This window comes from Corvus moneduloides, chromosome 1 (assembly GCF_009650955.1).
Source record: "Corvus moneduloides isolate bCorMon1 chromosome 1, bCorMon1.pri, whole genome shotgun sequence".
Taxonomy (NCBI): Eukaryota; Metazoa; Chordata; class Aves; order Passeriformes; family Corvidae; genus Corvus; species Corvus moneduloides.
The window spans coordinates 94,966,645-94,981,938 of record NC_045476.1 but is presented as its reverse complement, the minus strand read 5'-3'; the positions used below and the strand labels follow the sequence as shown (position 1 = coordinate 94,981,938).

Here is a 15,294-nt window from a genome sequence, read left to right as displayed (position 1 = left end):
TGTCATGGAAGACTAGGTCCAAACAGGAAAACAGGCCCCTAAGTAGAACAGGAGAAAGAAGCATCTAAATTGTAATACTCAGAAGGCATTATGGAGCCTTATTTAAATTTAAAAATGTATGAATTTTAAAGTTGAATATCTGGGGTCTGAGGTGTGGGGGCTTTTATTAAAATAAACTTGCAAAGAACATGCCCTTTTCACTACAAATATCCTAACACACCAGTAGAAAACTTCTGCAATGAAAAATTTTCACCTTAATCAGGTCAGTTTGTTTGGATGTATACTGAGTGAATAGCTATGCCATTCTATTTGTATTGCAGCTTTTGCTCCAGAACTAAGAAAAATCAACATAGACATATAACCCAAGTCAAAAATGTGTTCTATTTTTAACAGATAAGCATTAAAAGAAATGGTACATTTTTTTTCAACTAGCTATCTGTACATTTTACACATCCAAAAATTAAACCAGTTATTTTTCTGTCCCTGGATTTTAAATCAACACCCATCATTTTGCAGCCTGTGAACAAATGGATTGTCCTTGATGCAGCAGAATTGTTTTCCTGAAAAGTTCATGCAGGACTATAAATCCTAAGGCTAAGATTCTGTTTTCTGAAAATCTCACTCAGAAAACCAGCATAGATGGGAAGGGGCAGATTTCCCTTACCATGATTTATCAGCCCTATTTAACTTATTATCTCCACATTCTTGACTGAAAAGTTTCTAATTGTTTGAATACCTCCTTCTTCCATGAAAAAAAAAACCTCCAAAACAATCACAATAAGAGAACAAAGATTTGTGTTGACAGTTTTAGAAAAGAAACTGAGGAAAAACCATTATCGGCGATAAAATTACCAGGATTTTTTTTGTTGCTGTTGAAATGAATTACTGAACACAAGATTTGTTGGGTGAGTAACTGCAACACTGGTGCCAGGGGAGACCTTCTTTTCAACAACACTGTGCTGGTACCTGAAATTCTGCTCATAGTCTGAGTACTGATCAGATTTTCTTGGAAATTCCTTAATATAACATTATGCAAGCACTTCTACGAGAATTGTTGTTCTTCTTTTTGTAAAACATAGAATCATAGAATGAATCATAGAATGGTTTGTGTTGGAAGGGATCTTAAAGATCATCTAGTCCCAACCCGCCCTGCCCTGGATAGGGACACCTCCCACTAGAGAAGGTTGCTGAAGGCCTTAAACACTGCCAGGTTTGTACCTCCTTGGACAACCTGTTCCAGTGTCTCACCACCCTGACAGTAAGGAATTTTTTCATAATTACAGTTATACTAAGAACTACTTCTTTCTAAATAGGGTGTATAGTTTCCCTGCCTGAGAGAGAAGTAATAGTTTTGTACATACATGAAATGACACACTTCAAAACAGAATTCTGTTTCCATTTCTTTCCTATGACCCAGGATCCTGCCTCGATGTGAAGATGATGTAGCAGGTAAGTACTGAAACACACAGAGATTCCTCTCTAACCTCTCCTGAGTCTTTCTGACACACACAGAAGTGACATTCCAGCTGACTTTTATCAGCCAAACTAGATTCACTGATACTGCTGATGTAAATGGATGCAGTTACACATGAAAGAGATTAGAAGAGGGATTTTTTTTCATTCTCACAGCAAAATGTTACACTATTAAAAGTAGTTGTGTCCATTAGAAAAAAAAAATCTTTTTTTCATTAACTCATTACTTTAAATGTGTTTCATAATTTATTTGTAGTGGAAAAAGTATAAGTAGAAACCACAGGAGAGTCATAATTCAAGTCACATTTGTGCAGCTCACCAGCTAATCTGAAAATCTAAATCTGCTGAGACTTTCTGATATCTTCTTAGAGTCGTGTGTCATATTACTTATGAATAGACTCAATTCAAAAGAAAGAATTTTAAATACCAAAAAATATTTTCCGCATTGTCATCTACTTCTGTGTTCGGTCTGTTCATCTCTTTTGCTCAAAATTTTTAAATTAGCAGACAAATTGGGTTTTGACCCATCCACGGCCTCCTCCCTGTAACAGATTAATGGCTGATCCTAGTGGATTGGCTATAAAATGCAATGGCTACAGTAGAGAATATACCATGCTTTCTCCTGTTACCAATTTCTTTGTGTATGGCGACAGATTATTAAAGTGAAACAGCAGGAAGATAAATGAAATTTTGTCTCCTTTCATTCTCAGCATCCTACTGAAATCTCCTAGTCCTACTAATGACTGTAGTGGATGAAAATAGGAAAAACCTTCCCGCAACAGAGAGAGAGAGAGAAGTCAAAGGGACTGGGTGCAGCTGCTGATCATGCTCTAGATGAGTGACACTGGCTTATTTCCCACATTTCACAGTAACCATGAAAAGGATTTTTGCTTCCTTTGGCACTGGATGTATTTTACATATTTCAGTTGCAAGCTCTTTGGGGCACAGTTAGCTGCTAAATATGCTTTTCTAGTGTTAGTGCAACACAGCCATGACACACATCTTGAGACCTAACAAAAATCCAAGCAATAAGTAGTTACCAAGGAACTTTTTCCATGCAACAGTTTAGTTCTGTGAAAGACCATTTTCCCAAGCACTCAGTACAGTACTTGTACATTTGCAAATCACCAGGGTGCCAAAAGAAAATCTAATAATACTTAAAAGACAGAAATAAAACATGGGTTGATTGGCAAAAAAGCTATTAGAGAAATACTGGGCACCTGAACAAATCCCTGCATTCTTCTGTTTCCAAGCAGTTTCATCTTCCAAAATATTTTGCATTTCTTTTGATACTCCATGTGTATCTCTTAAGCAGCTTTTACAGCACAGCTAAAAGAGCCACCACTATGAAAAAACGCTGCACCTGGGGAAAGTACTTCAAGGAGTGTAGACCCTAATCTGCAACCCTTTTCTCACACACATAATCTTCATAGCTTTGATTCTGACATGAGTAGGATTATTCATATAAGGGAGAAGAAAGATAGGCATGGGAACTTAAGAATTACACTAACATAGTAAAGCATTGTAAAATGACAACAAAAATGGCATTTAAACTCTCTTGAGTTATGCCTGTTCTTTAGTACAGCAAAAGGGATGTAAATTGAACAAGTAGCTCTTATGAAGCTGCAGTCCGCAACCAAGCAGGACCTCGTAAAATGAAGGTACTGGAAACAAGCAGAGTGCACACAGAATGCCAAAAGTACTGTCCACAAGCTAGAAACATCTGAGAAGTCAGGAAGTACAAAGATAAAGTTTGAACTCCCATGAACTTAACTGACTTCTGTCCTGCAAAGAATATGAAAGCATATAGTAAAAGGGTCTTTGGTAGTATAAACAGAAAAAAAAAAAAAAACACAAGGAAAAATGCTGAGCCACTGTGGAGGAAGGGTGGAAAAGAGATTAAAGACAACACAAGGAAGGCCTTAACTAAGGATTTTCCCACGGTTTTCAATCAGAAGTTTTTAGGTTACATTTAGAAACAAAGATAGGGTGAATGATGAGAATGTTGGTATGCAAATAGAAACTACCACAGCTAGCAAAAAGCTCGATCCAAAAAGTTAAATGCTTGAAGTCTGATTAATCACCATCTCACACTTCTAAAAATTTCTCTCATGTGTAATGCTGGTCCAGTGACAAATATTTTTAATACGCCTTCTAGCAGGGAGTGAAGCTGAAAAATAGAAGATATGGTTTCTTTACTTACAAAAAATCTGTGAAGAAAAATAAGAGGAGATGGCAGTTGGGAAATTACAAGCTATTTCATTGGACCTCATTAGTATGAAAGGCTTTAAAATACATTTTGAGAGAGACAATATATAGAGACACAGAGGTAAATGAAAAATGGGATAAAGTGCAACAGCAATTTAGCAAGAGGACACCATACAAATCATCCATATAGTTTTCTTAGATGAGGTAGATGATTTTGGGAACAGATGAAGTGTAATAGATTTCATCTTTCAGGACTTTAGCAATGCATTTGACATCATGTTATATGCTATTAAGGAATCTGAGGACTAAGACTTTTTGCGTGGTTAAAAAACAGCTAAAGGAGAAGTAATAGCAAGTAAGTGCCATTAAGAAGGTATGCATTGAATCAATTAAGACCAGCAGTGGATCTTCAGCATCCATTCTGGGGCCTCTGTTGTCCTTCCATAGCTTTTGACCACTGTGACCGAGGTAGAAGAGTACCTGCACACTCCAATGCCAGTAGAGTAGTGAAACTACAAATGGAGCGGCTTGAAGACGTGAGCCAAAGAAATGGGGTAAGCAGCAAGGCCCAGGGCACAAAATGAAAATACCTGGGATATGACCCAGCAGTGACTAATGAGGACTATAGTTTTCAACAGGAGAGTGACTAAACAGGTAACATGATGAAAAAGGCAAGTGAGGCCGTAGGACACATGAGGACAGGGATTTCCAGTAGAACCTGGGAGACAAGGAAATTCCCCCTCCAAAGATACTAACAGAGATGAGTTGTTTAGCCCAGCAAAAGAAGAGCTAACTAAGCATATAACAGCTGCCTAGAAACGCCTTGAGGAAGATGCCTCCAGGTAGAAGAAGTATTACCTAATTCAAGGAGCAAGAAGAGCATGGTGGAGGAAGAGAGTGTACATGCCACACATTCATCAAGGCTGTACAGAAGGGAAACAGCTATAAGCCTATGAGTTTCTCAAATAGTCTCCCAGACAGAACAGTAAGGGCAAAATTACAGCCTTGGAGTTGGAGGTTGATACACAGTTGGAAGCATCACATGCTGTAACACCCCTTACAACTGCCGGGACCCATTGCTCGCATCCACTGGTCACAGAGTGTCCTTTAGCTCTTCCATTACTAGTGTGGTACTGATATTATTACTGCTTTGATGTTACTGGTTTCATTTTTGGGGACATATCCAACACACTTACCATTCCATTTTTCACATACACTTTTCATTACAAAATCCACGTAAAACTAATTACACAGATAAAGGCTTTGCGATAATGCAGGCTACTTGCAAGTAAAAATAAATAGAAAAGTGTAGAGCCCAAGATCATTTGAACACCTAGGGCTCACACAAATACAACATTAATAATAATAAAGTATTCTGTGAAATAATTAATTAATAATAATTATTTTGTGAAATAATCCAGGGAAAACTGCAGAATTGTTTTTAAATTGTTATTAGCTGCTTAGAATTTTGTCAGACAGGTGCTCCAAAGAGAAATTTAACAGAAACTGTATTTTCAGAACTTGTGGAGAGATACATTTCTCCTGAAGAGAGTGGAGATTTGGCACTTCATATGAGCAGAGATGATCTGGCCCAAACATTCTTGTTTGCAGATGATGACTACTATATTATTCACTTTGTCTTGGCACAGTCAATCTACAGAGGGAGTGCAGCAGAATAACAAAGCCTTTTCTCTATTTGCTGACAACATTTTTAGCACATCTAAGGAGAAATCTGAAGAACCATAGTAATTTCTACACCCCAGAAAATGTGTTAAGCAGAGAGAAAAGAACAGAGAGGATGTCAGTAGCTGCAAAATACAAAACAAAACACATTAAAATGTCTCCAAAATGGGAATGTGAGGTAATAATCCTTAAAATACATTGTAAGAAAGTATTTGAAAGAACCTTTCCAGGAAATAGTGCCTATTTACACCCATTAGGTTTACACTTATTTGAAAACAAATCAGTGGATACTTATACTGGGGATGAATCTAATCCTTGTATCCAAAATAATAAATTCAAGGGATTAGCCAGGACAACAGCATTTTTATCAAACAGAATTCATTTGTATCCATCCTCACATTGTCAGAAAAGTAGCTCTCTCCTAATTAGCAGATCTCGAACATTAACCTTTTGTCTTGACTGCAATCACTTCGATTAGTGGTAATGTTCAGCCTCCTCAAAACTTCTTTCATAAATTGACTATTCCCATGGTAACAGCTGCCACTTTCATTCTACAAACACCAAGAAAATGTGATTTCCTTTATATCAGTGGGCCAGGCTGGGGGTGCAACTTTGGCCTTTGTCAATGATTTTTTCAGACAAAACTGTTTATTCCAGAAGAAGAGGAAACAGGTGCAAGCACAATTCAGGAAACAGTTGTTGACTAGTCCACAAAGCAGGTTTGGCAACGCTTTGAAAGGAAGCTGTCAGACAGCCTACCTGCAAAGCCAATATGTTCTGTGGCTGCATGAGGGAAGGACAAGCACATTCAACAGCAGCCACCAAAGTTAAATCAATATTTTCTGTGGGTTGTTGTTTGGATGGCTTTTTTTTCCCTTTTTGGTTGTTTCTTCAGTGGCTCAACAAACAGTTGCAAGACATCAGCTTAATACCTGCACAAGAATAGTTGAGAAATGTAAATCAAGGGTTTTCATTCAAAGAATATTGAACTTTAGCCAAAAAGAACATCAATTCATTGCTGAGATGCTGACACAGCTTTAATGATCAGTGTCTTCATCTTCAATGCTCACACTGGTCTATAAACAAAGTCCTAATCTCAGTTGAAGTGAATTCCCAAAGTAGCACCCACTTTGGTGGGACCAGCAAACATTCACACACAAAGGCACTTCTTCTCCAGCAAGTCAAGTGAAATTTTTCTGAAAGTTTATCAAACTGAGGCTTTTTCCAGAAAACCCATCTGTTGCATATGAACTCATCTGATACTTTCACCTTCTTTGAAACTGAAGGTTTCTAAGTCAATCTGTCAGGGTGAGAATGGATAAAGTGAGATTCACATCTACTTCTCCAGCAATACACTGAAAGAATCAAGTTTTCCCTTAGTCACAAATACAAGATTCTGTCAGAAAATAGAGCTGCAGTTTTCCAAAGTTAGCATTGCATGTTCGATTTCTTAAATTGGTCTTGAAAATACATTTTTAATTTTTTAATTAAATTTTTAGCATTCACAAAAAGGACTGGCAGACAGCGAAGAGACTGAAAAATTAAACACAACTCTAGAAGCCTTTATTTTTTTCTTCTCCTTAATTCCTCAATAACCCTTTCAGCACCAGACCAGGTGATTGCTTTTCTTGCCTTACATACATTTCACTCCAGACATACCAATCCCTGTTGTTGATTAGATGTTTTGAACCCCATTTGGCATTAGGCCTACTGTTTTCAGTCAAAACTATCAAGTGTTTGAGGACAGAAAAATCATGGATCTGCTTTTATGAAAGTGAACAGTCAATGGCTGCAGCTGTGCAACCTACATAAACTCTGTCTCTGCTCATTCCAGCAGATGTTAAGATTGCTCAGAAATGGACTAATTTCTGACCCTCCTGTCTGAGCATTCATCATGCTTCTGTATCTGCAGGTTTTGTTGCCATAAGAAGATACCAAACCCAATTCTAACAGTAAAGCCCATGGCTTCTCCCACTGTAGCCGAAAAGGAGAATGCCACTAGTTAGAAATGAATAGGAGGCTGTAAATATATTGCAAGCACTAAGATGGTGTATTTATACTTACATGAGTATCACAGACACTGCATGCCATTCAGACTCAAAACCTCACTCTGACACGGGATCAGAATCCAAAAGGGGCCAAATTAAATCTCTCAGCTCTGGGCTCACATTGGGAAAGTCTGGGTTTGAGTTTGTGCCCAGCATTGCAAGCTCATGTTTATTTTCACTCCTGTTCCAAAAAAAAAATTGGAGAATAATCCAGAACTGCTCATCCAGGAAAGATTCCAAAGGCTTGCCAAGTTCCAGACTACAGTCCATGGAAAAAACCTAGTGCACAGATTTGCTGCAAAGAGATGCCTCTATCCATGCTCAATTTGCACATGTTTTAGGGTGGTTCTCAAAAACAGAACAACCTTGGGAAAAGAAGGATGAGGGAATTAATTGAACCCTACCTGTGAATGCCATGAATACCCTTTAATGCAAAGGAATGCCAAAAAACCATTCAAAGTAAGCAAAATAACCAAAAATATTCAAAGTAACCAAAAAAGTAATCAAAAAATTACTGCAGATCAATGAAAAGGAGGAAATGGTTGGCAGAAAGGGTTGCCTGTAGGACTGGCAGTATCATGGTGACAAAATCATTTTACAGGACAACTCGTGTTTTGTAATCGTGCTACAGGCACCAGGATCATTAAGGTATTACTCCCACACCCCACAGTACTAGCCCACAGCCCATTTGGTGCCCCCTTTTGCAGCCTGGCCCATCTTCCACCTGGGAGAGGGGTGTGACTCTATCTGCATTAGCCCTAATGTCAGGAGAGGCAGAGGAAGCAAGCAGTGCTCATTTTCCCCTTTCCTCAAGTTTGTTCTTTCTCTGCAGTAAAACACCAGAGCAGAGCAGCTGTACCTGTATGTTTTACAGGGATTTGTGGATCCTAGTGAGTTCAAGGACTGGATAGAGCCAAGCTGGAAAGTCCTATACTGCAGCATGATAGATAGAGAGGAGGGGATCCCAATTACAATGCCTTCCAAATTAAATCCTTAGAGGGTAAGTCCTGGCTTCTCTCCCACCACCCCTGCAACACCATTAGCTCAGATCTTACAGGAAACAGGCTAAGGAGGAGACTACTGTCCTGACCCACAAATCCTGTAAATCTCACTCACTCTTTGGCTCAGGAATATTAACAGGATTGCCATATTTAGTGTCTTTACTATACCTAAAAAAAAAAAAAAAAAAAAAAAAAAAAAAAAAAAAAAAAAATCAGTAATATGGGGGATTCAGTATGGGGTGTTGGTTTGTCTTCACACTTCTTGTAAGCGTCTCCAACTCCTGCAAAGCAGCACAGGCCCTTCCTACCTCATGCCAGGGAGACATAAACAACATCCCTGCATCGCTCCTTGAGTTTTGAGGTTTTTTTGCATGCTTTCACCACATATTAATGGAACTTGTCCCACACCAATTGGTGAGCTAATTGCTGTCAAAGCAGGTGGTAAGACACACCTGAAAAAAATATTTGGTATCTTCATCTCATGTGAGGGGAATATAAGAGGAAAAGGATGTCTTTTCCATTTCCCGAGGCCTGAAACAAAAGTTAAAGCAAGCTTTTACGATCAGCAGAGTTTGAGGGACAATTATCCAGCTCCAGTGGATGCATACCTTGCACCTATCTCCATCTAATTCCCTTCTCTGTGGTTTATTTCCCTCTTGGGCATGCCATGTGCCAGGGGCTCATCGACTGACAGCATGCTATCAATCTGCTCCAGGCACCGAGCTCAGAGGCAATTCAAGATACCAAAACCAGGAGCAAACTCATAAGGTACTCATGATAAAGAGGTAACATTTTTTTCTACATTCCCCGCAGTTATCTTGTAGGGATGCTGGCACAGTAATGCCCTCAGTGGGAACCTACTGCTCAGTGCTAACTTCCCAGGGTTGGCCACCTAACAGATTCAAATAGAGATATAAATAGCACAGCTTTATAAAAATTAACAACAGCACCAGAGGTCTGTGTGAGGATCAGACCTCAAAACGTGACACTATGGAAGAGATGCTGCACTGGAGCTGCTCAGGCAGAAGGCTCCGCATTTGGAGAAGGAAGAAGCGCTTGCCAATTGGCATTCCAGTAGTTAGTTGCTGGCCAAGATTTTCAAGGTTGAACTTTATACCCGTAGCTTCACAAAGGTCACACTTAGCAAACTGTTGGGGTTTAACAGACCAAGGATGCATTTGGCTCTTATTCCAAGGCTCTTTCCTTGATGTTAATATTGATGACACTGGAACAAACATCTCAAGAGCTGCACAGAAAGGCCAATGCACAAATGTGCTATACTCAACATATGGAAGAAGTCTGAAGCCTTTCAAACCACTTAATGAGAAAGCTGTGGATATCAACAGCAGAAGGAAAAATCTAAAATGGGAGGAAGAAGCTTATAGCCTACCATGCTGATTTATATTGTTAGAGGGGAAAGTACATAACAATGTTAGTTATGCTGAGGATTTTCAAAAGTTGCTTTTATTTTTGGTTTTCTTTCAAAAATAGTGTTTCAATGAATATGCATCATGCTGGGTTTGTGGCACCGGTAGTGTGTTGATCACCATGGTACCTGAGCACTCAAGCCAATGATTAACCAGCAGAGCAAATGAAACAGAAGCTGAGAGCCAAAAGGCACTGTGACAAGCACTTCACAGAACTTATGTATGCCACTGCATCTCTGTCTGGACTTTTACTCCTTCAGGCTTTCCACTGTCTATCTTCCCTGCTCTTAGAATAACTAGATCTTTTTATCCAAACAGTGCTTAGGAATACACAGATCTCAGACTGGCCTAGGAGAAAGGAGGAGATTTAAAAAACCCAACAAACTAACTCAAAAAACCAATACACAAATATTTTCATCAGGAAAACATTGCTTAAGCATGCAGTAAGGAAAAAAATGATTTTCATTTCCATAAATTGATTATGAGTTGACAAACTTTGTTACGTCTGCCCTGCCATCAACCTAGCCCTTAAAATTACTTTTCTGAAGAAGGGAAACAAGTCTTTGCTCGCTAAGGAAATGACCTTTCAAGGGAATGATGCAGACCATACTTGAACATCACTGTTATTTTTATCTAATAATAATGAAAATAATACATAAAAACATATGGCTATGTGCCTTCTTGAAAAAGACCAGAGATTGCATCAGCCCCTCTCCACACTGCAAATAAGCAACAAGTTAACACAACTCTGATGATGTTTGTTTAACATATGTGCATATAACTAGTGTGAGCTTTTTCTGCCTTGTGATGCTTAAGCAGAGGCCTCTGGATTTTAGAAAAAGAAATCTTCTGTTGAATCATCTACCCCTTGCTGTTTTGTTTTCTGTACAAAGACTCTGAGGGGGACAGGAAAGCAGAGGGCCTTGCATGCAGGCCAACTTGACAAAGGTTAGATCCTTTCAGTACTGGGGAATTGTGCAACTATAATACAACCCTCACTGAAGAAGTTTCCTGTTTTCCATCACTAATCAAGGCAATGATACTGAATTCTAATTAAATTGGTGTCACGTGGAGTTTTTCCTCTTTACTTTAGTTGCTTCACACTTAGGAGGTAGTTACATCCAGTTTATTCTTTTAAAGAGGAGTAGGTTTTGGAGACAAGGCCCTACTACCAGCAATGAAAATGCAAGTGCTCACTTCCTAGCACAGGTACAATATGTTGTGCTACCACTGTGCCTCAGCAGCAGCAGCAGCAGTTTTGAAGTAGGTAAGAAGCACTGCACCACCCACCTATATTTGTGAAACTCTGGATTAAAGCTCACTCTAAGCATCGGCCTGATTCTGTTACTTCTCCTGTGTCTAAATTATATCCATCACTGTCATATGTAAAGATTCAGATCCTTTGTGCACTTCATCAGGCATTATAATCGAAGCTAATGAAAGACATGTTTGTTTAGCTGTTGTAAATGGCTTTGAAGATCTCGGTTTCAGCCAGGGTGATGAATTAAGGATGTCAGCTGGGCAAACAGTTTAATTTGGAATGAATTTAGCTAAAATGGATTACTGAGAAAGCAATATGGATTTTTCAAATTCATATTATTTCACAGATTTTAGCAGTAAATATTTCACCCCTTCTTACCATCTGAGTCACCAGGCATAGAACTGGAAGAATCAGCAGTGACACCAGCTTCTCAAACACAAGACCAACTTAGGATACTATAAACAGGTGTGAAAAGCCACTTTTCAACTGCACCAGGGAGTACAGCCCTCAAACAGTTATCGTTCAGCTGACTACATTTCTGCCCAATAGCAATTCTGTAAAGCAGCCCGAACATGGTAATCAAAGCATTTTATGACAAAACTCAGACACCAACAACTGCAAAGAACTATTCCATAACACCAGTTATTTATTAGAAGTACCTGGCTTTTATTCTCCCTGGTGCATTTTCAAATGAATTAAAATAATACCTTAAAGGGAAAGAAAATTATCTTTAAATAGTGCTGTTGTTTTGTTGTTTTTTTTTTTTTTTTCTATCCCAGGTAGTTTGGAGTCAGGAAGAATCCAAAATAACAGCATGACTGTTGAAAATTACAGGGTAAGGTTGGAAACCTCTAGAGGCCATCTAGTCTGGCCTCACTCATGCTCAAACCAGTGCCACCTTAGAACAGATCATTCAGAATTAAAGGGGAAAGAAAATAATTTAAAGCAAAAAGAAATACAAAAATTAAGTCTTCCTCGAGCCCCTTTTGCACCAGAAGGAAAAAGATGCAAGGAAATATTTTCTTGAAACATATAGCTCTTCTGTGTTGTTTGTAAGTAAATATGACCAACATGGAAAATAGATTAAAGCTTCCACCTTTGCTTGACCTAGTTCCCTTTCTGCCTTGATGCGGGTAACGTTTAGCACAACGTGTGGCAAACTCTGACTCAGCTGCCAGCACTCCTGTGCCACACTGCTGGCCAGAAAAGGCTAAGAATGCTGCATGTTCGGCTCCAGTGACAGGGAAAACGCTCCATATCACTCATTAGCAGTCTGCTCCAAGTTAATTAAGGAACGGAGCCGACAGCTGCTGAAGCGGGTTCCACCCCATCTTTCCCTGGGAAAGCAAGGCCTCCAGAGCAGGGCCTGGACTCTACAGCAAAGAAGAATAGGGTGGGGGAACCTTGCAAGATCTCAGTGAAACCCAGATGACTCATCAGAAAGTAAAGCGTTTCTATTTTGGCAAGAGGCTGAAATAGCAGCCCTGGGTTGTGCCGCAGCACAGCAATAAATGACCCTAAGTGCCTGGGACAAAATCCTGCACACACTGATATTCCTAACAGCAGGGGCTATTTCACATCTCATTAAGCAAAGGGGTTTACATGACAATTAACACATTAATTAGCAGCATCTTTTCACAGGTGAAACATAGGCTTGAGATTTCAAGATTTTTAGACAACAGTTCTGTGAGGGAAAATTAAGGAATAGTTTATTATGACTCAAAGTGACAAAGATTTACAGGCAGAACTGGCATAGGAGTATGTTTTCGCACTGAAGGACACTGCAACCTGGTGATGGCCTTTCCCATAACTTCCACGGAAGGAGCACCTCCTCGTACAATCTGCACTCTGCCATTCAAAGCCCAGCCCTTGGCATGGGCGAGCTGCCAGGTGGGGCCCTTCATGAGCTGACCATAAACAAGCCTAATGTACCACAAAGTCACACAGGGACAAAGCAAGGGCTGGACTTCAAGGAGCAGTAGATCCCATTCCTCAGCCCCAGCCGCTGACGTGTGTGGCTCCCCACTACAAAAATCTCCTTGACTGTATTTATAGAGATATAACGCTAAAAAGCAACTCTGCTAATTTCACTGAAAATAGCTATCAGCTATAAGAGAATGTTTACTGCCCTAGAGCTTCACATCTTAGATACAGAATTAATAATTTCTACCAGAGACCGCTTTAAAGAAGAGTTGGCACTATTAAACTGCATGAATATTTCTCGCTGAGGTTTTTGTTCAATACCATCTTTAATTTCTATTATCTTGTGAGAGGATGGATTTACAAGTATACAAGAAGATGTAGAATACTGGAAACTGAATGAAAGGAAGAAAAAATTGGAAATTGGAACTTGCAGCTTTCAAGATCAGGTGGATTCTGATATTCATTGGGTCCATTCCCTATCAGATGGATGTTGCCAACCCATGGGAAATAGTGAAATGCTTTGTATATGTTATCTTTCACCTCCCTCAGGTACATACTGCAAGGAAGCTGTGTTCTAAACTGTGTATAAACTAACAAAAAACCCACTAATCTTTTACATGTTTTGGCCCTCAAGGCACAGATGAATCACTATGTCATAGCCTTACCAATCATACCACTCACAAAATAAATCCAGGCTCAGGAGGAACACCAGATAACTTGTCCTTTAACTAGCTTTTAAATGCTGATGTTTTGTTTCAGAATATGATTTATTTCTTTTATTTATCAGCCTGTCTTGTTTCAAATGGGTACTGTCTGACTGACCTCTAGATACCCTTGCATTTGTTCTGTGATATCCCCAGAATGTCAATGCTTTGATTCTTCATCTTTCATTTCTCAGACATTTCTTACTGGTCACTTCTGGTAGCGGTGGCAGCTGAAGTGAAGTTTATCCTCTGATAATCTGTACTGCTTTAATGGTTCCCGGCATCCCGAGGATATTTTCCAAGTGTTATGGTGACACCAGCTGAGATCTTGGCAATAGAAAAGTGTTTCATGTGTTTATTTTCTAACTTAGTCTCTTGTGGCTTTTTTTGTTTTCCAAAGCCTCTGCCACCCCCTTGATTTCTATGGCTTAATGCCTTTTGTTATTACTATATTCTTTGTTATCACTTCTTAATATCTTTCTGATTACAAAGCTTTTGAAAAACCTGAGGGCATTCCTACTATGCATCCAAAAATCTCTTAATAAATTTCTCTAAACCTCTGAGCCACATTTGTCCAAAAGCTGAGCAAAAATCCCCTCTAGAAGGAACAACAATAGTCACATCTTATTTATATATTTCTCTGTAAACTAGAGTCAAGGAACTATAGCACATAAACCTTGTAAAATGATGAGCATGTTTCAAACAGTTCTAATACAAAATATGACACATAAAACAGGTCACTGGTTTTAGCATGTCTCCAAAATAACATATGCTTGGCAATGCTTATCCTTGTAGCATCACTATCCTCTTTTTTCCATGAGAAAATGAATCTTGCACAAGCATGCCCGAAAAAGCAAAATTCTCATATAATTTCAATCGCTCACTCAGTTTGTTCATGACTTTTATACAGCTGACTGAACATTTATTATCTCACATGAAAGAGAAACCCTGAGTTTGCTCACCTTGGTCACCTGCAGGATCTTTGAAATGCCTCCTCTTCTGTTTCTTCCGAAGAGTACGTTTCCGCATCTCCCAGTCCATTCCCGAGTCCACTGAACATGCAGACATCAATAAGTTCTGGCTAAGTTATCCTACGTAACTCTGAAGAAAAAAGGGAGACTTGCAGATGCTGCAGAAGGTCTTCTTTACTCTCTTTGAAAATTTTGTTTTCTTGGTGGTCTGTCACAGCCGGGTCTCCGGTAGTAAACTGAACAACCTATCCTCCTGGCTCTTCTTTTCTTCTTTTTCTTTTCTGTAAACACATAATCAGGGCTTCAAATCCTTTAGGCATCACAAACTGTATTTCTCTATTGCCCTCTACTGACTGCTGGCTCCCGCCGCCTTCCCGGAGAAGTGGCGAGCAACAGATCCGCGGTACGCGCTCCCCGCCGCCCGCCCCCGGATCGATAATGATACACGATGACCAAAAGTCAACACAAATCATTCTATTTTTTCCTTTGTTACAAAACACCAGGCAAGATTTACAGCCTGTTGGCCAGCCGTGGTAGCTACAAAACACTAAACAACAGAAGCAGGAAGCAGTTCGTAACATGGCTCTGCTAACGT

At 39.4% G+C, this 15,294-nt stretch overlaps 1 long non-coding RNA gene across 3 annotated transcripts in view; it reads right to left on the bottom strand.

The window, feature by feature from the left end:
* LOC116448513 overlaps positions 1-15,069 on the bottom strand; it is an 82,298-nt gene extending 67,229 nt beyond the window's left edge. Inside the window, exon 1 of one of the 3 annotated variants that reach the window (XR_004241982.1) lies at positions 14,691-15,069. This is a non-coding gene — a long non-coding RNA (uncharacterized LOC116448513). The remainder of the gene's footprint in view (positions 1-14,690) is intronic. The other 2 variants (XR_004241981.1, XR_004241980.1) reach the window with 2 other exon arrangements.
* Between the last annotated feature and the right edge of the window lie 225 nt (positions 15,070-15,294).